Below are 27,310 nucleotides of genomic sequence, written 5' to 3' on the forward strand. Positions count from 1 at the left end.
AAAGGACCTGGGGCTCCAGCCACAGAGGCGGCTGGGAACCCTGGGGCTCAGGGGCGAATTAAAGGGCCCAGGGTTTTGGCCATCGCGGAGCTCCGGGCCTTTTAAATCACCACGAGAGCCCTGCCGCTGCCTCTACTCCAGGGCAGCAGGACTCAGGCTAGAGCTGAGGTAATGGCAGCAGGGCTCTGGTGGTGATATAAAGGGCCCGGGGCTCTGGCCACTGTAGGTAGTCCTGGGCCCTTTAAAGCACCGCCAGAGCGCCGTCAGCAGGGCTTGGGCGGCGCTTTAAAGGGCCCGGGGCTTCCCGCAGGGGCCAGAGCTCTGGGACCTTTAAATCCTTGCCCAAGCCCAGCTGCTGGAGCTCCAGCGGTGATTTAAAAGGCCTGGGGCTCCCTGCAGCAGCTGGAGCCCTGGGCCCTTTAAACCACCACCAGAGAAACTGGTCTAGTCTGGCATGGCATACCAGCTCTTGCCGGTATGCTGTACCTGACCATACCAGCTTACTTTCACCTCTGCCTGTAGAAGGAGTTAGTAGGGTATGTTACGAAATCTAGCTCAGCTTCAAGCAGAACTCCTGCAATTACACTAGAATCTCATTTTCAGAGATGCAAAGTACCTGCAGCCCACCTCTGAAAACCAGGCCACTTGTGTTTGAGGGATGCTCATTAAATTCAATATGTTCCCTTGTGTTGCAAAACAGCTGGAAAACTGAGACCAACACATCATCCCAACTTTTCAGAAAATCCATTTGCTTTGGTTCCCAGGTGACTGAAGAGGATGACTTTGAGTGGCAATCCAAGGAACATGCTCTTAAAAGATTTAGAGTAGAAACACAGAATCATAGAATATTAGGGTTGGAAGAGACCTCAGGAGGTCATCTAGTCTAATCCCCTGCTCAAAGCAGGACCAACACCAACTAAATCATCCCAGCTAAGGCCTTGTCAAGCCGGGCCTTAAAAACCTCTAAGGATGGAGATTCCACCACCTCCCTAGGTGAATGTGAATTTACTTTTTCTCAGATACATTCAAAGACACATACAGCCACGCAGGAGTTGGAGCACTCTTGTTTAAAAATAACTGCTGGTTGGTTGAAGGTTGTGGGGTTTGTGGACTGATAGCTCCTGCCTTAATTGAAAAGAGATCAATATACAATGTATTGTCCCTATTAAACACCAGCAAAACTGCTCATTTGGAAGATGAAATGCTTGCTCCTTGGCAACAATGTTTTATTTGGTTTCAAACATCTGTGGTTGTGATCAGTAAGTTACAGCTTCACATACTGAAAATTAATTATTCGATGTATATTTATTAACCTCTTGGCATTATAATTGTATATCCAAGACATCTGATTATTTTCTGCACTAGCTAACAAAATGGGAAAGACTCGTTGAAGAAAAACAAGTCCTAAGATTATTCACTCATTTTCAATAGTTTTGGTAAGAAATGTTTATTTTCTTGAGAATACCCACAATGGAATGCACATTGACTTTTTACTATGACTAACACAAATTCCTTCCCCTTCAATATTAGAGCTGGTCAAGAAACATTAAGTATATTTTACCAAAAAAATTATGTGGAGGGAAGAAAAATGTTTGTGTTAATTTTTGCTGAAAATTTTTAAATCGCATCATCTGCTTTTGCTTCACTTGAAAAATTTAATTTTTAAACAAATGTTTATTTTTCCTCACTTTCTCTTACATTTTCTAAACTTTTACTGCCTGTTCCAGTGGGGAAGAGCAAAAATAGTAAAAGTGAGGATTAGTGGAGAAATTTTTTTAAAACAGTTTCTGAAAAATAAAACAAGTTTTGTTTTGTTTTAGTCAAATGTAAAATTTCTACTAAATATATTTACTTAATTCTTTTTGCAAAAAAAAAATTTTTTCTTGGTTAAAAAGGCATTTTCCATTGAGTGTTTTGAGGAAAATTTTTGGACCAGCGCAACTCAATACCTATTTAGCTGTGTGTCCCCACACAAAAAAGTTATTAATTTAATTTAAGGTTGCTCAAGTATATTTTATTGTAACACATATACTAACCCCCCACATGTTTATAATAAGTTAAGAGCACACCATGATAATATTAAACTTCAAACATCATAACATTCCATCAAACTAACACACTAATCCTTTCTCCAACACAATTTAAAATTCAACATAGCTCAGAAGTGAAAATTACACTGCAGTTAACAATCTTCCATATTCCTTGTGAAGACCCATGAATCGTAGTCTACTGTGGAAATGGGAGGTGTTCAGCACTAATAATCCAAGATGTAAAGAACATGATGCAAAATGTATGTCACTTCTTATTTCTTACAGTTGTTGACCTTCAGCATGTATTATAATTTGTATTTAAGGCAAAATAGCTAATACATTCCCAGAGGTATGGCATATACCAGGATATTCCATTAGAGAAGTTAGTTCTGTGTTGAATATGGAATGTTAGGTGATGCCCTCTCTAGTTAATGTATGGTTGTGACCCTCAGTATGCAGTCTTCCACTGAATATTGTTGGGGTATCGCACACTTTGTAGTTACAAAGCATACTACAAATATTTTGCAAATATTAAAAAAAAATGTGTACACCAGAACGTTCCTGGCCTACTTAAACATTGAATCATAAAGGGTTTGAAGGTAAGCATCAGTTTCATGGAAGACAACCTAGTGAAATGGAAGCTGAATTCAAACCACATTAAAAGGTGAAATGAGAAAGCATTGAACATTGACTAACTAATACCTGGAGAAAGCTCCATCAAGGCATGAGTGGCTCCTTTGTCAGATGAGTGACATTTTTAGAATACCATCTAGAGGCCCCATTCAGGTTTAAGGGCAATATTATGTAAAGATGCTACCACTATCCATACCAAACATGTTTTGTGATGCTGACACATTGGTTCTGTGTGAAGTTATAGATATTCCCCAAAATATTCAGAAATGATAAATATTATGAATAATGACGTGTATGTGTCTCTACTAGCATTCCAATCACTTCTTTAAAAGAATTAGCTGATGAGCATAAGTATATTGATAACAAATTCTATGAAAATAACTCTACAGTTTGGAAAGTTTTCCTAATGATACATCACTCACAGTACATATTTTGTCATTAAGAAATACAAATCTGAGAATATGTGCTCCCAGTGTCACACTGTGGCCAAAAGAGCTAATGCAATCCTGAGACCCATAAACAGAAGAATCTCAAGTAAGACTAGTGTGATTATTTTCAGAAGCACCCAACCCCTTACACCCCTTTGCAAAACACAAGCTAAATGTCTCACAGTTCAAAGAGGTTTTGTTACTGAACAGGAGACTACTGTGTTGGAGTCATCTGGATTATTCAGACTGGATGGGGATCACTTAGTTATCAGAATGGGGAAACAGGTAAATACCGCTCCCAGCCCAGATATACAAAAATGCTTTAGAAGTTTTGACCTAGAGAGGTATGAACACTTACTGTGCGCCAATGAGTGCCCTCAACTCTCCTTAATTTCTGTGGGAGTTGAAGTTGCTCACCTTGCAAGATGAGCCCTCTATTTTTCTTAATGTGGTGATGGTATATTTAAGAAATAGCCTATTACAAACCATGCCTGTAGTGGGTGAGACCTTCTCAGAGGCAGAAGTGCATATCTATGCTTCTGAAAAGGTAATTTTCCAAGCCTCTCACTTAGACCATGTCACTCTTCTCTTTGCATCCCTCCACTGACTCCCTCCCATAAGCTACTTGTCTTCACTTTCAAGGCCATTCATGACCCTTATTCCCATTTTACCTATTGTCTTTCATTCAGTACTGAAAGGTTGATGCCTGCCTCCAATCAGCTTGTAATGCCAGCCTCTATCACCCACTTATTAACTTTTCAAACAAGGTTCTTCATGCTTTCTTCCATGTTGCCCTTCATGCATAGGCACAAAGGTCCCTTAGGCTGAGATAGATCCACATGTACAGGGGAGGATGTTACAGACAATACAAATGCTAGGAGTATGGATATTGTTGGTGGTATGTTAGGGAGTTTAGTCCCAAAGTTAGTTAATACTAATAAGACCTGGGCTACACTAGTGGAAGTGGGGGGGTTCAAACTAAGATACGCAATTTCAGCTACACTATTTGCATAGCTGAAGTCGAAGTATCTTAGTTCGACTTACCATGCTGTCCTCATGGCAGCAAGTCGACTGCCGCGGTGCCCCCGTCGACTCCGCTTCCTCTTCCTGCCAAGGTAGAGTACGGGTATTGATTAGCGGATTGATTTATCATGTCCAGATGAGACATGATAAATCAATCCCCAACAGATCAAACGCTACCCGCCAATCTGGCGGGTAGTATAGACATACCCTAATGCTCTGCAGTTATATAGCAGCTTGCATTAGAAGATTTCCAAGCATAAACTTTTATCAAGCCTCCTGAAAGGTCTATGATGTATTTGTTTGCCTGTTTTACAGATAGGGTCATGTGAATTGCCCAAAGTCACACATGGGTCTGATTCAATGCCCATTGAAATCAGTGGCAGTCTTTCTATTGACATCAGTGGGCCTTGAGTTAGGCCCCAGCTCAGTGGCAAAGTGAGGAATAAAACCCAGGAGTGCGGACTTGCAGTCATCTGAGGTAACCAATAGACCACGCTAACAGAAAAAGGCCCTGCTCATCTACAATGAAATCAATAGCTACATTTTGATGATTTGTTATCTTTTTACCTTTGATTTTGTTTTTTATTTATGGTAATATGTTATGTGAACACACTGTCTTTTTCTACCCAGTATCACTAGGGTATTAAGATAATTATGTATGGGTGAATGGGGGAAATCTATGGAAGTGTGCCAGAATTGTAAAATTAGTAGTTCATGTAAATGCATAGGCAGGCTAGAGTTGCAATAACCAAAGGCTATAAAACTACATTTACTAATTAGCTCTCCTGAGTCAAATGTGGTTACTATGTTTAACATGTAAAAGTATCAATGTATAGGTTATTTTAATGATTAACAGCATTTTCTTTCTTTTAGTATACCATGCTTTGTGGGCTACCATCAGCAGAGGGTTTGAATTAATTAACTGTTAATGAATTTCCAGGTATTGAATTCCAGCATGTGAACCATTTCATAAATCAAGCAAAATTAAGCTAATTCTTTTCCTTACGAATGTTTTGAAAACGTTTGGATTTGCAGTGATGTGAATTTTGACTCCCCAACTGAAACAGATGACTTAGAAAGGGGCTTCACGCCCCCTCTAATAAATGGAGGTCTGCGTATGGTGCTTTCAAAAGTTGCAACCAAATTTTCTGCTGGAAAATACATATTGTTTCAAAAATCAGGTAGAGAAGACTGCTGAATGGGATTGCTGGTAGAGAGTCTTTGGGAATAGGGCATGGGAGAGGTATGTAAAAGTAATTAATCACTGAATAAGAACAGGTCCAGCCTCAATTAAATTGGTTAGCCATGAGTATTAGAAATTTTCTTTTCAGCTGAGTAAGCTGAATATCGCCCAAGGCTCAGGTGTAAACTCCTGCACCTATAACTTCTATAAATTGTGAATCAAATAGTCATTAATTCCCTTACAGGTTAGATGATGATAGGGTGAGTACAATGTTTATTGCATAAGTGGAGATGATTAATGATTAACAGCTCCGATGGCTTTCAGAATAAAAATGGGAAGCATGATAGACATTATAATAGCACAACCTTGAGATGCTCATATTTCTCACTAAGCTCATAGATCATCTAGGAAAGATTTCCAAACTTGAGGGCTCTATTCTAAGTAATTTATATATGCACTTTTTAAAAAAAGTTATTTTAGGAGGTATCAGTAGCAAACCTACCTGCCTCGGTTCCTACCACTGTCACCCAAGGTAGCCTATCTCAGCAGAGAGGCTTGTATGGTGTTATCTGAGTGCATGACTGCTAGAAGCCAATATTATTATTAATCATCTTGAACAGGTCAGCCTGACAAGAGGAAAAAGAATCCCTCACTAAACTGGATTTTTTTTTTGTAAACTCCCAGTAGCCTGTGAGAATGCTGATAAATACACAAGAAGAAAATGCAAATAAGGTCACATGTTCCTCAGAGAGATCTCTAGAGATTATCCAGACACCCAAACCATGTCCTCATTATATAATATAACAGCAGCAGTCCATCTACTATTCAGGTAAGCAGCAAATGAAATCTATTTCCCCCCCACCTCCCCAATTACTATAGTTAGAAAGGGCAATGAGATAAAATAAATAGACTTGAAGAAAGCACAGAAAGGGAATCAGGAAGCTAGGTATGTGAAGGTTTCATTTAAGAATTCTGCTTTCGATCAGCTTCACAATAGGATTGTTTAAGTTTAAGGGTTCCCATTCTTGCTTTGTCATTCCAGGATCTCCTCTAAGTTTCTTAGGTCTCCTCATTGAATCTTCTGTCCTGCTTTCACAGCTCCTTAATAACTAAAATTTGTTCACAGACAGCTCAAAAGAATCTGACTCCAGACTGAGAGGGTGCTTTTCACATAAACCCTAGAGCACTGGGGTTTTCTTCACAGACTTGAGCATGATTCATATTCAGGGCCGGCGCTACCATTTAGGCGACCTAGGCAATGGCCTAGGGCGCCAGAATTGGGGGGGGGGGTGCTATTTTGCCAGGGGGGCGGCACGTGGGTCCGGTGGACCTACCGCAGTCATGCCGGCGGCCGGTCCACTGCTGGAAAGGCTCCGGTGAAGCTGCCGCAGTCATTTCGGCGGACAGTGTGCTGATCTAAAGGCTCTGGCGGACCTACCGCAGTCATACCTGTGGCAAGTCCACCGGAGCCTTTAGACCAGCGGACCGCCCGCCAGCATCACTGCGGAAGCTCCATCGGAGCCTTTCCAGCAGCGGACCGTCCGCCGGCATGACTGCGGTAGGTCCACCGGACCCGGAGGGGGCAGCAAAATGGCCATCCGCCTAGGGCGTCAGAAACCCTGGCGCCGCTCCTGTTCATATTCCATTGTTGCTGAGTGTTGATTCTCCACCAGTTTGGTGCACAACAAGCAGATAAGTACTGTTGAGATTATTATCTGTAGTACTTTTTATCTTGGAAGGATAACAGACTAAAATGAACACTTCAGTGTGATTCAAGAGGTTGTTTTGAACCATCTTTGCAGGGGAGAACCAGACTGAGCCTAAACCTCAACTTCTTACTCAGGCAAAACTTAGGAACTTTGCTTTAATAAAAATGAGTAAGTAAATTTGTTAGTCTCTAGGGTGCCACAAGTAATCCTGTTCTTTTTGCAGATACAGACTAACACGGCTGCTACTCTGAAACCTGTCAAGTGGTTTAGTCTTTCAATAGTCTGGGTTGGGGGTCACAAACCATACAAGAACCCAGAGATCTGATACTTCTAGGGTGACCAGATGTCCCGATTTTATAGGGAAAGTCCTGATTTTTGGGTCTTTTTCTTATATAGGCTCCTATTACCCCACACCCCCGTCCCAATTTTTCACGTTTGATGTCTGGTCACCCACATACTTCTGAAGCAAATGAGCAAAGCTCATACAGTAACTTTGGAAGGAAAAAAAAGTAAATAGGAATTAGTCTAAAGTAGGATGTGTTTTTAGTAAAAGTTGCAGAACGAGAAGCTGAGCATGTAGACATTCCCCTTTCCCTGCTCTTCCCTTTTATTTTCTTTTTCTATTTTAGAAACTCCTCTGGAGTAAGATCTATCAGCACAAGTAAGGCAAGATTGTTACCTGCCTATGGGCAACTACCCTCATCACTGATAACAGTGTGGGAAAGGGAACATGCTTTGTGGAGCCTCTACTCTCCATCCTGCACAGGTTGCTGCCGGGTGCATAAGATGAGGGAGGGAATAATGGAGCTTTGACTTTGTCTTGTCCAAAATCACAGAAAGTTCAGCTGAGCTGACATGGGGGAGAAGTAATATGTAAAGTGCTGGTGCAGATTATTTTCCCCTGAAACAAAGGGGAGGGAGGTAGACAGGGAAGGAATTGTGATTTTCCAAGTCAAAATTCCTTCCTCAATTCCTTCCCTGGTATGAGCTGGGTATAATGAAGCTAGAAGTTACTCAGTTGCAGAAGAAAAATGACAGGCTAGCCCTTGACTTTTTTTTAAAGCACATTTTTATTTATTTAAGTAAAGTAGGGATCTATAGCCTTGTTAGAATTAATCAGAAAAAAAATTAAGCATTTTTAAGTAGTTAAATTTGTGGTTTAAAATGTTCGAAATTACTCCATCTGCTAATTAATTTGTTTTTCCATTTCCATTATTATAGTTAACACTGGCACATTTTATAGTATGTGATGCTAGTGCTCATTATCCTAAGCCCTAATGTGATTGCAAAGGACCACAAAGCCTAACCTCTATTTTTTATGGTGGGAACAAAGTCCCAACAGATAAATTGAAACCTTTTTCAGTATCCAGTATCAATTTGAAAGTTGGTGTTGGCGTTAGATGCAATGCATTTTTAATGTGTCAGAATGCAATATAGAGCAACAAAATGTAATACAAAGGAACAGCATAGGAAACTGATTATTTCCTTTCAGTTTTTTAATAAAAATTGGAATTGGAGGGAAGAAGAGCAGCAAAGAGGTAAACGGAAGCAGCAACAAATATTGTGACACTGATTTTTGAAATTTCAGTAGTAACTTGCTAAACTGATAATCCTGTTGAAGTAACAGCATTTTGGAGAAACAAGCCTATTCCTTTGATAGGTATTAAATATAAGATTCTTCTTCTTTTTTTATGTATTTTTTAACACATAGCTCCATTGAGTTAATCTAGTCTTTTATTGGTTCAATTTTCTATCGTGTCGGGTGGGGGGAGGGGTACACTAAGGTTGAAATGCTGACCCTACTGAAGTCAGTGAGAACTTTGCCATTGACTTGAGCAGGACCAGAATTTCAGCCTAGAAATTTAGATTGGGATTTTTAAAGGAGCCTATGGTACACAAATCCTATTAAATTTCAGAGGAAGTTAGGCACACTATTCCTTTGAGCTCCTTTGAAAATTCCAGCCATAGTGCTTTCACCAATTTAATTTAATTCCCTATTTAGGCATTCATTACCGGGATGTTCGCTGTGTTTCTATATGCTTTGGGCTAGATTCGCTGCACACTAAAACCAGTTTAAGTCAGGACTGAAGTAAAACTTGTGTTATGAGAATGTGGCTTATGTGGTGTATTGAAAACAGTTAGAGTTGCAAACCATCACTTTAAATGCAAGGAAGGTGCTTGATAAGATATTGCTGCAGCTTGGCAAAGCAAAGTATTACACCATAATAATGGACTGCATTCCCCACATTAGTCACCGTGAAAAGATGTCATTTACAGTAAGATTTGTTGACCACGAAGATGGCTTATCTAAGTAAAGAAATGCTTTATTTGCTTCCAGTTTTTGGATGATTCTACTGGAAAATGCTTACCAGAACGGTTTATGAATGTTTTGAATGAGAATAAAATAAAGCTTCAGGACTGCAGCGACCAGAGCTATGACAACAGTACGAATATAAAAGCAAGAAACAGTGGCATACAGGCAAGGATCCTTGCGCTGAATCCAAGAGCTTTCTTCATGCCTTGTGGCTGCCATTCCCTCTACCCGATTGTGTCAGATGCAGCGTCATCATCTTCAGATTCAGTATCTCTCTTCAGAGTACTGCAAAGGATCTACATCCTGTTTTCAGCATCAACCATCAGATGAAAGATCCTCATGGACTATGTTACAAATCTGCCAACAAAGCCACTAAGTGACACTCGCTGGGAGAGGCTCATTTACAGCATAAGGCCAGTGAGGTTCTAAGTGACTGAGGTTTACGATGCTTTGATGGAACTGGCACAGTCAAGTAAAGCGAAGGCCAGAATATGACACAAGGTGCAAGGTCTGGCAAACTAGATAATTGAATTCAAATTTCTGGTCTCAACTGTGGTTTGGCACAATATCCTGTTCCAAGTAAATGTTGTAAGCAAAGCATTAAAAATCTCAGTCAATGGACATTGTGACTGCTATAATTTTGATGAGAAGCTGCCTAGATTTCACTGTGGCCTACAGAAACAACAGATTTGAAGATGCCATTGCTGCTGACAAAGAAATGATGGAAAACTTAAGAGCTGAGTCTGTCTTCAAGGAAACTCATATTCAGAAGAAGAAGAGACAGTTTGGTTACAAGTGCAGAGATGAGGTGATGGGAAGCTCGGAGGAGAAATTCAAGAGTGAGATTTTTTGCTTGCTTATTACACTGCTCGAGTGTCCATTGAAGAAAGGTTTGGTCAAATGAAGCACCATGGAAATACCCTGGGAGGGTTGGATGATTTTAGTAAGTTGCCAGTGGATGGGAAAACCTTCTTGAAAAATTGAAGGACCTTCACAGATGCTGGCACATGGAGAATGTTCAGATATCAATGATAAAGACTCTATGTCGAATTGGACAACATCTGTGACATTTTGCCACACGTGAATAACTTTCCACTCCAAGTTCTCCAATTCATTCATTGGAGAGCTAAAGGACACTTTTCCTAATCTGTGGATAGCTTTGAGGATTCTGCTCATGCTGCCTGTCACATTTGCGAGTGGTGAGCGCAGCTTTTTGAAGCTCAAGCTCATTAAAACATATTTTTGATTGATGATTGTCTCTCATTGGCTGACATCATATGCAATTTTACCACTTGAAATTGACATTGGCCAGTCTTTGGATCTCTCTGACACTGTGCTTCAGTTTACGAGGGCAAAAGCAAGAAAAGCGACTTTCTGAACTAAAGGACTACGGTTAGTATTCTAAGGCTGTCACCAATCTTGGTGGACAGTTCAATTTTTTGATGTTAGTACATTTCGGTTATTTTTTACAATGAAAAAAGTTTCCATAAGCTTAGAGGAAATGATTATTTTTTAATTTGCTTATATATGGCATAAATAGATACAGTTTTTAGACCCTAGCATGAAAATTTATTGTCTTATCTAAGAAGGATAAATCATGCTTGCAAATTGTGCATCAAGGTCATGAAATGGGCTACAAATGCAATAAGAAGCTCTCAACCATGCTTGTAGCTGTTTTCATTACTTTACACTTACTCAACAGGTCTATGCTTCAGTCAGAGTGACCCACAGATGAAATGAAAATCCCGAAAACTTATATAGATCACTTATCAGAACTGGGGTACTTTAGTACAAAAGTTAAAAATAATAGGAATGGGAGCCAGAGGTCCAGCAAAAGTCAAACTGAAAAAAGAAGCAAAAGAAAAATAAAAAGTAATTCAAAAGAACAAGTCCAAAAGAAAAATTCAGGCTTATTATGGATGAACCAATCTGAATAGAAAGGCTTTACATGAAAGAACTAAAGCATCTACACAGGGAGGTCAGGTCAGCATAAGTACTAGGCAAGTAATTTTACAGATGGGAACAAAAATGTCATAGACCAGCGTGGGCAACCTGCAGTCAGTGGGCCGCACGCGGCCTGTCAGGGTAGTCCGCTGGTGGGCCGCAAGACAGTTTGTTTACTTCCCTGAAGCCCACGTTGCTTCCCACAGCTCCCATTGGCCAGGAACGGTGAATCACGGCCACTGGGAGCTGCGGGTGGCCCTGCCTGTGGATGGTTAACATCCGCAGAATGTCTCGTTGCCCACCAGCAGATTACCCTGATTGCCCACACTGTCATAGACCATAAAGATCAAGTGACTTGCTCAGGGTTATGTATTGCAACAAATCAGGAGTTGCGAACAACATAGACAGATATTAAAAAAATATTTAACATCCACTCAAATAGAGACACATCCAGCAGAAGAACACATGGTGTTTGTAGTCTGTATTACTATGACCCATCAATGGCACAGATCAGAAAAAAAAACCCCTCAGTTTGCCTGATTCCTAGCTTTCTGCTCTTTGGAAGGCAGTCTGACCTAATACAGTGGCTCTCAACCTTTCCAGGCTACTGTACCCTTTTCAGGAGTCTGATTTGTCTTACCTACCACCAAGTTTCATCTCACTTAAAAATTACTTGCTTACAAAATCAGACATAAAAATGCAAAAAAGTATTACAGCACACTGTTACTGAAAAATTGCTGACTCTCATTTTACCATATAATTATAAAATAAATCAATTGGAATATAAATATTGTACTTATATTTCAGTGTATAGTACATAGTATACAAGTCATTGTCTGTATGAAACGTTAGTTCATACTGACTTTGCTAGTGCTTTTTATGTAGCCTGTTGTAAAACTAGGCAAACGTGTAGCTGAGTTGATGTACCACCAGACGACCTCTACATACCTACAGGGGTACATATACACCTGACTGAGCACCACTGACCTAATAGATTGAGCTCAGGAGACCTGAGTTCTATTCCTAGTTCTGCTGCTAGATAACCTTCATCAAGCTCAGAGTCCTCCCCTTCTGTACCTCAGCTTCTCCATCTGTAACATGGAGGTAATGATATTGAACCCCCTCTTATCAAAACCTTTTGAGATCTACTGATGAATAGTGCTATATAAAGCCTAGGTATAATAAATATTATACAACTAGCCCTTGCTTCTTCCAAGGAAAATATAAACTTACAAGCTGCACCCATGTACTCAGGCATCCAGACAGTACAAACTACTTCATGGCAGACTTTGTGAAAATATTTTGTCATTTTTGAAAAACATTTCCTATTGCAAATTCAAAAATAGAGGCAGATTCTTTAGTAAAGATGGAGTAGTAGTCTCTGTAGATTATATTTTAAAATAGGACGTTATATAATTATAAGATGTTGCTATATTTTACAGCACTGCAAATTTTCCTTTATGTTTTTAAGCCACATATATGCAATTCAAATTAAGGATATTGTTGCCCTGACATCCCAGTATAATTGTTTCATAAAATACATGAAAAGATTATCAGACAAAATCAGAATTTCAAGCTATGTTGATTAAGAGTTCCATTAAGATAAATGTATCTATTAATGTCCTTATGAAGGATATGAAGCGGAAGAGAATAATTTCAGCTTTGCTGATTCCTTGCATATAAATTTCACTATGAAAATAAGTGTTTTGAACACCTGAATATTTGGTTTATTTTTTTTATAACTCAATTAGACTATTCTGTTATAGTTTTATGTTTGTTTCTTTGTAATTCAACTCTTTTTAATTTGATCTGGAGTTAGAAAAATGTCATCTGTGAAGCAGACATTTTAAAGTTTTTTAGAACTCTAGCAAGTATCTCATCTAAATTTTTTCAGATATGTACACTTTAGTTTTTAATGTGCATAGAATGATAGATAACTGGTCTTTAAAGTGTATAGCATCTTCCAATCTAAGAAGATTGGAACTAAACATTCATTTTAATGAAAAGAAATGCAAGTTTTTATAGTATTTGGAGACTTCATAAGACCTGTTCATATCAAGAGACTGTAACATTAACATTGTGTGATTAATAGTGTCTCAACTCCTCTGAATTACCTGAATGAGACTTATGATCACGTTATAAAACTATCAATATACCTTGTGATTAACTGATTGTTTTTATACTCACTAATTTAATCAGAATTGTACATTATAATTAGTTTAATTAAATATATTACACATGCTTTGGTGCTTTTAGGTGCAAATTGAATGTGTGCATGTCTTTCACAGCTGGGATTTCTGAGGCTTTTTTCACTGTCTTGAGGCCTACTGGAATTAGTCCATTCTATGTGTTAATGTAAAGTGTGCCATTGTTGCTATTCCCAGGAAACTCTGGAATTCCTAATGATGGAAAATCACTCATTTCATTATTTTTCCTTTATGATACATTTTATTAAATTTCCAGCTGTTGATTCCCTGCTTAAAATCTGAGAACCAGTGACCTCTTTTTGCTATAATTGTTGAAACCGCCAGATACACAGCCCTGAAAACTGAAGTTCTGTGTTTATATTTAACCAAAGAAAAGGCAGTGATATAGGACAAGCTTCCTCAGACCACCTATGGATATGCCTCCACCATGATCTCTTTAAAGGTAATATAGGTTCTATCTCCATGTCTATTCCTTTCTCCATCTCTGCTAAAACAGATCAAATGTGAGGGTTGCTTTTGGAATACTGATATCCATCAATAACAACTGGACTGACTCCTTCATTTCACATAGACAGCCGCACAGCCATCATATACAACACAGTACAGAAGCACACTCCTTTATCCTTCACCTTTTTCCCATCTTTTCAGTATATAATGGATTATCTAAATATTAAAGCACAGCTATCCTCTTCTACCTATAAAAAACACAACTGGATCACTACAAACTACCACATTCTGTGTAAGCATAGTACCTACTGAATGCAACAATGCAGTGCAACATCTGCCTAAGAGAATAAGTATGGCCTTGGCTGATGGAGCTCATGAAATTCGCAGAGGAAGATACTGAATGAAATCTTGTCTCCATTAAGTCAATGACAAAGCTATCACTGATTTCAGTGTGACCAGGATTTGACCCTGAGGCTTCCTGGGGGAAAGGCTATCAATCATTCTCTATGTGACAGCCTCCTGCTGGCTGATTTTAATAAAAGGATACCAACAACACAGGGGGAACAGACAAAATCCATTTTTACCATGGGAATAATTCCAGTTATTAAGCTGCAAAATTAATGTTTTCATCTGCTGAAAACTGTCAATAACCTTAAATTATAAAAGGCTTTTCCCCTCCTTCCTGAGAATGGAGCATGTAGATCACAGTAGGGCTGAAGACAAAATTCAAACTGAAATACAGCTTGGCTGAGTCATTTACAATTGATCTGAGTATACATCTGGGGCCATCAAAAGTCCACTAATTTCACAACAGGAGGTCATAGAAGGTTGTAGAATAACAGAAAGGAATGTATATAAATAAAATGTATATTATAAGAGCAAATTATCATAGCTTCTTGCAACATGAAGCTGTATGATATCAACTGTAAAAAGCCATTTTTTTGTTACAGAGGAGGTTAAAGATCTGTGATATGCGAAATGTACAAGTCAGATTGATGTGATCCCAATCAAAGAAATTGGGCATAAAAAAATAGATAAACCTCTTAGGAAGAAGAATAAAGAGCACAAAAACTTTCAGAAAGTACCATACAAAAATCGGCAAGTAAAGTTCAACGGGAGCATTGGTTTCATCTTTCCACTTTCCTAAATGGAATTTTACCTGCTCTCTTGTTGCTTAGCTACCCAGTGATACTATATCTTCAGAATTTCTCTAAATCCTCGAAGTTTTTATTAGGCTAAATAAATGTATTATCAGAAAATTCCACCTCCACACTACTTACCCCATATTCTGGAGTATTAATAAATACACTGAACAGCTCTACTCCTCATCTTTTTCCATTCTGAAAAAATCACTCGTGTGTTCTTGCTCTTTGCTTTATCTTTTCTGACTAGTTTAAAGGGAAAATGGGGAATGTTAAACATGGGGGAAAATAGTGGTGATTACTAAAAGCCCTGACCAAGGAGCAACATGGTTTTGCTTTGCCCTGAGTGCAGACATGGACCTCACTTGGTCCAGGGGAAAATAATCTTCCTTATCCTTATATTTGGCATGAATTACTTCCCCCACTCTGCAATAGCTCAGCTGCATTTGCACACACATTGAGCAGGGGGCAGGGACAGGTGGTGTGAAAGCTCTGCTACCTCTGTGCCTTGCCCATCTGCCTGCGCAGAGTCCCCACAGAGGCTGCTCTCCCTATCTCTCTGGGTAGCTTGGACACCTTCCACTACCTTACTCCTTTGTACAAGTGCGTAACAAGGTCCCCAATAGACTCCTTGTTGAGTTAGGATTTCTAGAGACTAAAGTTGGCTAGTCACCCTTTAATGTTGCCTTTGCTACAGATGTGCTGCAGTGAGTTCAAGATTTTAATTATTCCCAGCTTTTATTAACCCTTAAATTAGGATCAAAACTTCTCCTATTTCCCAATATTTCATGAGTAGCCAAGTTCCAGATGTGAATGCGTGATGCCATCTAGAGCTGTCTGAATCCCTCTGGGTCTGCACTTTCTCACTGTTTGCTCTTCTGCAGATAATTAATTCAGCCTTGCACAAGTTTCAGGAAAATGTACCAGCTTAGGTTAAAAAAAAAAATCAAGCTGACTAAGCTACTCAGTATTAATATTAATAAGATTAAGAAATACCATTAATTAATTACTTATGTTTTACTTATCCATCAGACCCATTATCTGGGACAATGGACAAGCTGAATTTGCATTAGTTATTATTTAACATTTAAATAGTGCCCTAAATACCTTAAGTATCTAGGTAAAGAGAATAAAGACAAGGGTCCAGTCCCAAAGAGCTAACAAACTAAATTTCCTTAACAAAAATCACAGCTTATTAGCAATGCTTCAGAGAGCCAAAGCACTACTGAATGTGACATTTGCCAGCCAACTTTCTTGTGTCTGCTTCTGCTGAACGCAACTCTTGATCTGCCCAAGAGCTGATGGCTTAACCAAATGACTGAACTGACTTATCTTGCCAGGGGAAGGCCAAACAGCCTTTATTAGCTTCACTTTCTCTATGCTCTCATTGCTGACTGTCATTGGAATAGACCTCTCTGTTACAACCAGCCCCATCCCATTTTGTCCTAGCAGAGGAGTAAGGCTGCCTTGGTTTACTCACGCAGCACTCATTGATCCAGCTGCCCACTCTCGGATGTCACCCAGTCATTCATCCATCTACTTTTCCCTCAGAAAGCAACAGGATTCATGATAGGCTAGGCTCTCTCTCTTTCCTCAGCTGGAAAAGCTTCAGTGGCTGCAAGTGGGCGTTACCAGGACTCTGTCTTCTCAAACTAGACCCCTTCACCTGCTGCAAACTCCTGGAGAAGTAGTTTATTCTCAGCTCTTCACTCAGAGACCAGCTTCTTGGGTCATCTCTTATTTAGAAGAACATTCTCCCTGTCAGTCAGGAAATAGAGTTATTCTGGGACTCCAATGTAGCAGAAAAACCAAATGATGAGTCATAGCCTCCCACAACCATTTAATGGTTCCTAAGAAGGAGAATATTTCCTGAAAGGGATTAAATTCATCCCTGATGTTACAGATCTGTGTCAATGATAAACTCTGACTAAAATCCTGGCCAAGCTTTGGCGGGTGTAAATTAAAATGTCCTCAATTGTTCAGCTGGGGCAGGTTGAAAAGAGAGAGAGTTAGATGAATCCAGAAGTATGCTGTAGTATTAAGAGCTGAAAAGGTATTCAGATACGAATGAGTAATGGTTTTTGCAGACTCACTGAGCAAATGTGTTTCAGTCTGCAATTTTGTCCTCTCAGACCATAGGAAGACACAGTTCGAAAAAGGAGGAGCTGATGTGCTGCCATATTTTAACAAGTTTCCACAAGTTTGTTCCTTTTACCTTATGATGAAGCACATGAGCAGGGGATGTATGTGCGAATGTGATACGGTTCAAGTTTAAATAAAATGTGCCTACTATTCCTTATCGTTCTCTGCTTGGCATTGCTGTAGCACTCTGTTTTCTGTTTCTCACCTCATAGCAGAAAACAAGGCCATCACATTTTGTTTGTTTTCCATTTACATCCTTTGGCCAGAATTTTCCATCTTGGAAGCCTAACATTAGGCACTTCAATCCATGTTTAAGCACCTTAATATTTGGTCTGGTTTTCAGAGGTGCCAAGCATCCACAACTGCATTTATGGAAAAGTCACATAGAAGCAAAGAGAAATTGATCTAATAAGTTTCTCTCAAACTTGGACAAAACCCCTTATACAATGAAATAGAGAACAATATCATTCCATATCAGGGATATTATATTCAGTTAGGTAATTTAAAAAAAAAACAGAAAGGTTACATTTCCTAAGACTTTTTCATATGGATGCTACTGAAGTCAATAAAGTGCATGCTTAACAAAGTCAGATGGGAAATTGTTTTCTTGTGCTGCTACTTTGAGATTTTAAAAAAAGTTCCCACCTCAAAATGGGGGGAAAATTGAAATCTGGAAAACTGTTGTGAAAAAAATATATAAAAACCAGTTTGGGCTAACTTTAAAAATGTTTTGACTTTGACCAATTCAAACTTATTTTCTTTACTATAATTAGCTTACATTTCAAAACAGTGGTTTTGAACCAGAACAAACAGAATCTTGTATTTCAGAAATACCAAAATGGGATGTTTTGACATCTTTTGGAACTTTTTCCTGAAAACTTTTGAGTCAAGAAGTTTGTCAACATTGACTCTTTCCTGAGAAGAGTTCTAATTTCAATGAATTCAATTTAAAAAAATTATCAAAAAATACCTGACCAGCTCTAGTATTGAGCACTTCTGAAAAATCAGTCAATTTATGTAGATTCCAAACTATGGTTCGGGTGCCTAACTTTAACAAAAGTTTGGACTTTTGCTAGTTTGCTACATGGGGAATCAGCAAGTTTCCATTTTTTAAGTAAATCATAGCAGTCTGAGTGTGCAAACAGCCACTTCCTAAAAAACAACGGCCTTTGCCAGAGACAGACCTCACTGGACTTATTTACAAATGATGCAAATAGATAAACAGTTCTCAAGATCTTAACAATGAAAGACCTTACCAGTGCATTAACATTGACTGCTCCTTCTGTGGGAGACAGGTCACACGTCATAGATCCTTATATAGCCTCAGTGCTAAAGCAAATTCTAAGCATTATTATGATTGTTTCTTTGAAAGAGTGTCTGTTCTATTTATTGGGGACTTTTTCTTCACTTTTGATACATTTTTGTACATTTGCAACTCACAACCAACTCTCCAAGCCCTGATTTATCAGCTGACTAACTACTTAATGTGGTGATATGTTATAGGGCTTTGCTCATGTGGATTCCATTGCAGGAATTATCCTATAACCACAAGGAACATAGAAGGAGGCAGCAAAAAATTTCACACCAAAAAGGTTCAGACAGAGACTTCCTGTGTGACCTTGGGCAAGTCACCTATTCTACCTTGTGCCTCAGTTTCCCATCTGTAAAATGGAGAAAATACTTCCTTCTCTTACAGGGAGGTTGTGAGGATGACATACATGAATGATTGAGGGCGAGGTGAGTTTTTCCTTTTTGGTGCCATGAACTACGTACTGTACTCTAGGATAACAATCAACAGCTCTGACATTATATTGGGTGGAAAGGGAATAGCAATGTTTTTCTAAGTGTTAATGTTTCTATAATGTAACACTATTTATATATCTGTTTAAAAATAGTTTCTCATCCATTTTATATATTATATAAAGAAAAAGCTATTAAAATGAAGACCCCTCCCATCTTATGTGACTCTTGCCTGTGCATCAAACAATACTTCAATTGGGCAATTGTCTTTTTAAAAAATCATTTTCTTTGAAAAATAATAAGGTATAAAAAAACAGGAGAAAATGATCCTTTTGAAAACATTCTCTTATCCTAATGATCAGACACCCTGCCCCCGACAAAATAAAAGCCTAAGTCTTCTGTATCTATTTATTCCTGGCCAATACTACACACTTACAAGAAAACTAAACAAACAAACAAAAAAACCAGTAAAATAAACACCTCAGTGATATTTGTATTCCCTGACTGTAAGCTCATGTCTCTCTCTCAGTGGTCTAGAAAATTAAATCCACATGTCAAATTTTACGTTATCAAATTAATGATATAGCTGGAAGCCAGGAACAAGGAGCAGTAATAGAAGCTGTAATGTATGTGAATGTTCATGAGCATATTATGTTAACTACCATCCATCGGAGGGAGTGTTACTGATGGTTCCTATTAAATACATTAAAATTGTTGAGAATTTTCCTGGACCATAATTGAACATTTACCTTTTTGATAAGGGGAATGACCTATCTTGTGAAACTATTTGTCATCAGAAGGTTGTGGGTTTTTTTTTTTTAATAAATATTTGATCAATTTTTATTTTTTTCTGTGAGGCCTTGAACTTCCTTGAACCAATGCAATTGTTTTTTCAGTAGGAGCAGAGTTGCTTTTCATAACTGCTTGATGCATTTTAAAATAACACTGCCATCAAGAACTGGAGGCATTGAATGTTTAGGACAAGACAGACAAGTGTTGCTGCATTAGTGACCATCAATTATAGTATGTATTTGTAGATTTTAAAGCCAGACATGACCGGTGTCATAAGCTAGTCCAACTCTGTGGAAAAAAAAAAACTTGAAAGAAAAGTGGGTACAAGTGAATGGATAACCCTTTCCTTCACAGTGCAAATAATATTATATGAAAGACATCAGCCACGCACAAAATAATGAGGGGGTAAAAATACAGCAAGATATGTGTGTGAAGAATTTATGATAGCTGCTGTAATGCATTGCTTCTCAAACTTTTCCATACTGTCACATCACGTTCTAGCAAAAGAACATTTTGGGATCCCTCTCCCATCTAGCCATAAAAAAGGGGTGGGAAGGGAGTGGTAGGGAGCCCCAAAGGGAACCTGTTTATGATCCTCAATCTGCCGGGGAAAGGCTCATAACCTGCAGATTGAGAAATATGGATGCACTGAATGGCAAAGCGTGAGAGAGAAACAAGTGTGTCAGAAAACTCATTTTTGGTGACTGTCTAGAAAACTCAGACTTTTCTACTAGTGAACTTCAAAAATTCCAGAAGCCTGTGAGTAATGAAGAAGAGCACCCAGAAGTTTGGATGATTATGCAGCCTGACTTTCTCCCAAATATCCAGTCCAAGAATGTTTGCAAAAATGGGACAAATGTCAAAAGAAGGCCTCTAACATTATTCTCACATTTTTGTGGGCCCAAGATAATGAAAAAAAAATGAAAAAAAAAGTTACCCAGGCTTCTTTAGGAGTCTTCTCTGGGATTTGGTTCAAATTTTGGGTAAAGCACAGGTTGGTTTATATTTTATCTGAGTAGGTTCACATCCTTAATCTATACCCATTCTTCTTTTAAAATGAGACATTTTTCAGTGTTAAACTACAGAAGCTCTTACAAAGTACCTTAATTATGCATTGCTGCATTTATTGAACCATATATTTTAAAGAGTACTGGTATAATTCTTTGGGATATTATATTAAAATATATAACATTTGCAATAAGTCCTTCTGGAAGTATGATTCCCTTTTGCTTTCAAAACAATACAGCACACTATTTGCATCCTCACAATGTCCAGTATTAATGAGTCCAGTCCCCAATGGACTTTATATATTTGGCTCTAATCCATTCTTATTCTATTTTAAAGAAAATTGCCCAACCTGATTCTGCATACAAAATCCAATTCATTAGATAACTTTTCTTCCTCTGCACTTCAGGAACAGGAAGTTAGAAAGAAACTGAGGAAAAGCTAGAGGAATTTTTAAATGGTCATAATTTGAAATTCAAAAGTATCTAACTCTGTAACCCCAAACATTTATGACAAGGGTTTGCTTGCCAATAGTGACTGTTATTCTCCAAATGTATTGCCTCCACAAAATCCATTATACCTAGCCCAGTGTTGTATGAAGGCTAATTAAGGGCCATGCACAATTCCCTAGAACCACACATTCCACCGACTGTTGATACAGCCTCTTACCATCTCTCAATTCCTTTCTGTCTTGAGAATCTCTATTTAATGCTGACCACATTAAAGGAGGTGGGCTGAGGACCCCAGCTATTCAAACACTATTTCACTGCCCTTTCAAAACAAGCAGTTGTTCTTGATGCCATGTGCAGAGAATAATGATTCAGTAAGATGAAACCAGCCAGATTTATTCACGATGGGTTGACATGAAGCCAGGACCAGCGCCAGTGTTTTTGGCGCCCTAGGCGCATGGCCATTTCGCTGCCCCGCGCACTGCTCTCGGAGCCGCGGGAGCAGTGGACCCTCCGCAGGCACGCGTGCTGCAGGTCAACCAGAGCTGCCTGCCGCCCCCCCCAGCAAAATGCCGCCCACCAATAATCCTGGCGCCTTAGGCGATTGCCTAGGTCGCCTAAATGGAAGCGCCGGCCCTGCATGAAGTGGAACACAGTTAACGCTGACCAGACAACTTGAATCTTCACAATATTGTTCAAGCAGAATACAAATTGAAGACACGTCTAGTAGCTAATCACGTTTATGAAAGAATTGTGGGTTTTATAATAAAGGCACAAAACTTGCCAGAGTCTTAGAACATTATCTAATATAGATTTTCAGATATGGGGCCATCACCAACTCATGCCATGTTGGCTGTGGCAGCCATTTTAAAGTCTGAATGCATCTTTTCTATGGAGGTTTTTCTGATACCGATTGTTTATAGTATTAAACCATCCGGTGAGTTTTTATTTTTGTACATTATATTCCTATTGCGTTGGTTTCCTAAAAACTAAAGCAATTAATTGTAATGGCTTGAGATTTTACAAAAATATTAAGAATTAACATGCTCAGTAGCATGTCACCAGGGAGTATTAACCAAAATATTAATTATATGAAAAATAATAAGTTTGCAAGTTTCTATTCATGAACAGAAATTTGCATTTATTTTTGCTAATAACGATATTTCATATTGATCTATGCATAACAGGACATTGCTGTGTCTCAAAAAGATTGAAAAGGCAGTTTACATAAACACATAGCCTAAGACAAATTAAGAAACTTTCACACAACTAAGGTAGATTCTGCAAGAAAAATAAGGATACATTTGATTACATTCTTACAAGACCATGTTGACAATCAAAATAAATACAAAATATGTCCTTACACCAATTTTAAGGTCATGTTTAAGCAAAATCAAGAATACACTGCTTGTATATCGAACTGTAAAACAGCATTATTGGCTGATTAGGATAGTGTTGTTAAAATGGTTGCCACAGACAGCATGGCCTGAGTTGCCCCATTTCTGAAAATCTTTATCAAGTCATGTCCAAAGACTATGGCAAATTTTATGCTTTTATCAGAAAACCCACAATTCTTCTTTTTTTTTTTTTGCACAAATCTGAGTTGAATATCATAGTTGAAGTGACTGTTCTAAGCTCACACAACAAGTAGGCAGCAGACCCTCTTCTACAAATCAAATGCCTCACTTGGTAGGCCACTTTGCCTCTCACCAAAATCTCCTTCCCTCTCTGCCTTTGTTACTCCTTCTAATGAAATTTGGATAATCATTTTCACTTACATAGCAATTCTTCATTGGAAGATCTCAGTTTGATTTTTTTAAAAAATAATGGGTAAGCATTATAAGCACTAAATAATCCCCAGAAAGTGAAGCAATTTGGTGTAAGAGAATCAGAGATTGGTGCATAGCCTCAGAAATAAAGTTTCTGGTTCCAGATTCGTCAAACGTTTTGCAAAATGGGGTCGAGATATTTAACAGACCTGGGTGCAGGAGGACCATGTCAGATTGACACCATTCCAAAGGATATGCTTCCATGCTGATGATGAGTGTTAAAAAATATAATAACAGGTTTCAGAATAGCAGCCATGTTAGTCTGTATCTGCAAAAAGAACAGGAGTACTTGTGGCACCTTAGAGACTAACAAATAACGTCAATTAAATTTGTGACTGTACTCCTTGGGGGGAGAATTATATGTCTCCTGCTCTGTTTTACCCACATTCTGCATATATTTCATGTTATACCATTCTCAGATGATGACCCAGCACGTTTGTTTTAAGAACACTTTCACAGCAGATTTGACAAAACATAAAGAAGGTGAGATTTCTAAAAACAGATACAGCATTCAACCCAAGGTTTAGGAATCTGAAGTGCCATTCAAAATCTGAGAGGGACAAGGTGTGGAGCACGCTTTTAGAAGTCAAAAGAGCAACACTCAGATACCGAAACTACAGAACCGAAACCATCCAAAAAGAAAAATCAACCTTCTGCATGTGGCATCTGACTCAGATGATGAAAGTGAACATGTGTCAGTCCACACTGCTTTGAATTGTTATCGAGCAGAACCCATCATCATCATGGAAGCATGTCCTCTGGAATGGTGGTTGAAGCATGAAGGGACATATGAATCTTTAGTCCATCTGGAACGTAAATATCTTGCAACACCAGTTACACCAGTTCCATGCAAATGCCTGTTCTCACTTTCAGGTAACATTGTAAACAAGAAGCAGGCAGCATTATCTCCTGCAAATTGTAACCAGTCTTGCTTGTCTTAGTGATTGGCTGACCGAGAAATAGGACTGAGTGGACTTATAGGCTCTAAAGTTTTACATTGTTTTATTTTTGAATGCAGTTTTTTTGTACATAATTCTACATTTGTAAGTTCAAGTTTCATGATAAAGAGATTGCGCTATAGAACTTGGTGTATTGACATTTTTGTGTGTTTGGTTTTTTACAGTGCAAATAATTGTAACAAAAAATAAATATAAAGTAAGCACTATACACTTTGTATTCTGTGTTGTAACTGAAATTAATATATTTGAAAGTGTAGTAAACATCCAAATCTATTTAAAGTAAATGGAATTATAGTGTTATTTAACAGCATGATTAATTACACAATTAATCACGATTAATTTTTTTAATCGCGTCACAGCCCTATAGATTAGTCATCATATGAACCTACTATAATAGGTACACATCCATAGTAGATGAATCAAATGACTTTCCATGGTAGGTAAAATCTCTGTTCACTAAAAGAGAGTGTACCATTTTCTGAAACACTTGTTTCCATACTGTTTATTTTTTGCTGAAAGAGGTTATGACCTAATACTTCCAGAGCAATAATAGTTACTCTATGTCACAGTTTTAAGTGCTAAAGCGCTGTCTTATGAAGAGAAAGCGGACACAACTAATATGTAAAGCATGCTTCTCATGGCAAACCCTCTTTGTCACTTGTATAGAATTAAAGGCCATTTATTATTCCTCTTGATCATTTGATTTATGAAGCTGTTTAAACCTGGAAATCTCCCATATTATATATGATATATCGAATTAGTCACCAGTTGTTTGACAAAAAATGTTACAAATTATGAAAGAAATTACTTGAATGTACATATTGAAAAAATATTTCTTATTTTATATCTGTATAAGACAGAATTTCCTAATTTTGGAAGTCTATTAATAAGCATCACAATGTACATATTAATGTGAGTGATGAATGACCATTGTGCTTTCCATCCTACTCCTATGTCAATATTTTTCCCAGCTATATACAAAATAAACATTTGAAACTATATCGAATTCCCATTTATTCTAGGTGCTACAACTCTAAGAACAGCTGAAAGCAAAGATTTCCAGAAGCAGGAACCTAACTTCATACCGAGGCATCTACATGCATGGCCTGATTTTCAAAATGCTGAACACCCAACAGTTCTTCTGCAAGTTAATGAAAATGTACACCACACTCCACACCATACACTACTTAATCACCATTGAATGACCAAGTCCCAAAATCTCAATCCAGCAGCCCTTGATTAGGGCTAAATTATACCCCCTGTACAAAATATCCATGGAGGGGAATGAAAAATTCCACTAGTTTCATCTTGAAGAGTTTCTGACAAATCACCCTGGGGGAGGTGAGATTCATTCTCCCTCATCTCCCATGGAACAAGCAAGAAAAATGCACTCACAAGATAGCTGGGAGTGCTAGTTACTCCCTAAGCCTAGAGAAATACCATGGGGCTTCCAGAAAATGAGTGAATTCTTTTCCAGGTATATGACTAGTAGGTCTTGACCACATGCTCAGCATTTAACTGATTGCAATATTTGGGGTCGGAAAGGAATTTTCCCCCAGCTCAGAGACCCTGTTTTTTTGTTTTTTGCTTTCCTCTGCAGCATGGGTCACAGGTCACTTGCAGGTTTAAATTAATGTAATTTGTAGGTTCTCTGTAACTTGAAGTCTTTTAATCATGATCTGAGGACTTCAGTAATTCAACCAGAGGTTATGGGTCTATTACAGGAGTGGGTGGGTGAGGTTGTGTGGCCTGCAATGTGCAGGAGGCCAGACACGACAATCATGATGGTCCCTTATGGCCTCAAAGTAGGAGTCCAAGTCTATGAGTGGTAGAGGAAGAAAAGGAGAACTCCCCATTGTACCTCAGCTCCGTTAGGGGTAAATGATATCAAAGAAAGTCTTGCCTGAGTAAGGATTGCAGGAATGGGTCCCCCTTAATACTGGTCCTGTGTGTGCCTATACAAGACCTAAAAGGAGATATGTTCCTTCCCCCTGGGACACTTACATTCTAAATAGATAGGCACCATGAGCATGCACTGATGGACCCAAAGGATGGCCCCAGCTTAGCATGTTATTTGTATTATGTAATGGTGTGCTGACAGCTTTTATTGACAGGTTATAGAATTTGTGGGCCTCAGGGAAGAAGCGAATCTTCTGGAAATATTTGAATTGAAAGAGGGAAGATGCCTTGTGGAAAGGGAAAGAATTCCAGACACGTGGAACAGCATGGACAAAGCCATAGGGACTAGAGTGAAAGAAAACAAAAAACCATGTAGGGTAGTGGGCCTCATTGGTGGAATGTAGTTGGTAAGGAAGGGGATGCAATTCCTTGACAGTGAGGGAAAGAAGCTTCTGATTCCTTAAAAAAGATCTATGAAATTACAGAATTAGAATCTTTTTCAAACCCGAGCCTTTCCTATGGAATTCTCTGATATTTATCAGCTATGGGTACAATGTCACAGAGTTGCACACACACTATCTCTTACACAAATTAGACTGGTTTCTTAGCAATGACTACAAAAGGAAATAAAGTTCAGTCTCAGTCAGCAGGAAGAGTGACAAGCCTGCATTATTCTAATTCAACCCACCCTGCAGGATATTCCTTGGTGCAGAGAAACTTGTGAACTCATTGACTGAACACCGGGCTTCATGGTGTCTGACTTTGTCTCCTTTATGTAGCCTAGAATTCTGAGTAACCTTTTGTTTTGCCCTTCATTTAATGTTTTGTATGTGTGCTGAATTTATTTCCTTTTTGAGAATGAAATATTTATCATAGGACAGATTTATTCATTCATGAGTTAAGAAGGTGACAACTGTTTTTTCCCCCCATGTATGTCAGCTAATGCACTGTAAACTTTGACTAGGAGAGGTATCTCTCAAAGTGAAGGGTAGTTACTATAACCTTTGGATTTGCAAACCTTCTTGAATTTGGTTTCTCAACTGGATTCAGTGCTTATCGAGATTCACAGACTGTGAAGTAAATCTTCTGTTTCTGACCCTCCCTCCTCTAATTTTTCTTTCCTAATGATTAATTTTAGCAATTCTTGATTTTTAAAAGAAAGAATTATGCAAAAGAAGTTTCAGCATTAAGAAAGAAAAATATCCCAATTCAGCCCAGGATGATCTATGAATGAATCAGTTATAAGAGAGAAAGGAAATGGGCTTTGGCTTTGAACCAACTGCCTGGAATTGTCTAAAGAGTAATATCACTCTGTCATTTGTTACTGTAAAATCAATGAGTGAATTTCTTTAATAAAAACACTTCCAGCCAGGATGTCAGACTACAAATGAATAATTTTGAAAAAGAAGCCTGTTTTAGAGACAATACTAGTATT

The 27,310-nt window shown here is 38.4% G+C and overlaps 1 long non-coding RNA gene across 1 annotated transcript in view; it reads left to right on the forward strand.

The window, feature by feature from the left end:
• Window positions 1-27,249, forward strand: part of LOC127043765 (uncharacterized) — a 97,951-nt gene extending 70,702 nt beyond the window's left edge. The window contains exons 2-5 of the long non-coding RNA XR_007772312.1: window positions 5,982-6,126; window positions 9,345-10,712; window positions 18,734-18,939; window positions 24,999-27,249. This is a non-coding gene — a long non-coding RNA (uncharacterized LOC127043765). The remainder of the gene's footprint in view (window positions 1-5,981; window positions 6,127-9,344; window positions 10,713-18,733; window positions 18,940-24,998) is intronic.
• Window positions 27,250-27,310: the final 61 nt, after the last annotated feature.

This window comes from Gopherus flavomarginatus, chromosome 2 (assembly GCF_025201925.1).
Source record: "Gopherus flavomarginatus isolate rGopFla2 chromosome 2, rGopFla2.mat.asm, whole genome shotgun sequence".
Classification (NCBI taxonomy): domain Eukaryota; kingdom Metazoa; phylum Chordata; order Testudines; family Testudinidae; genus Gopherus; species Gopherus flavomarginatus.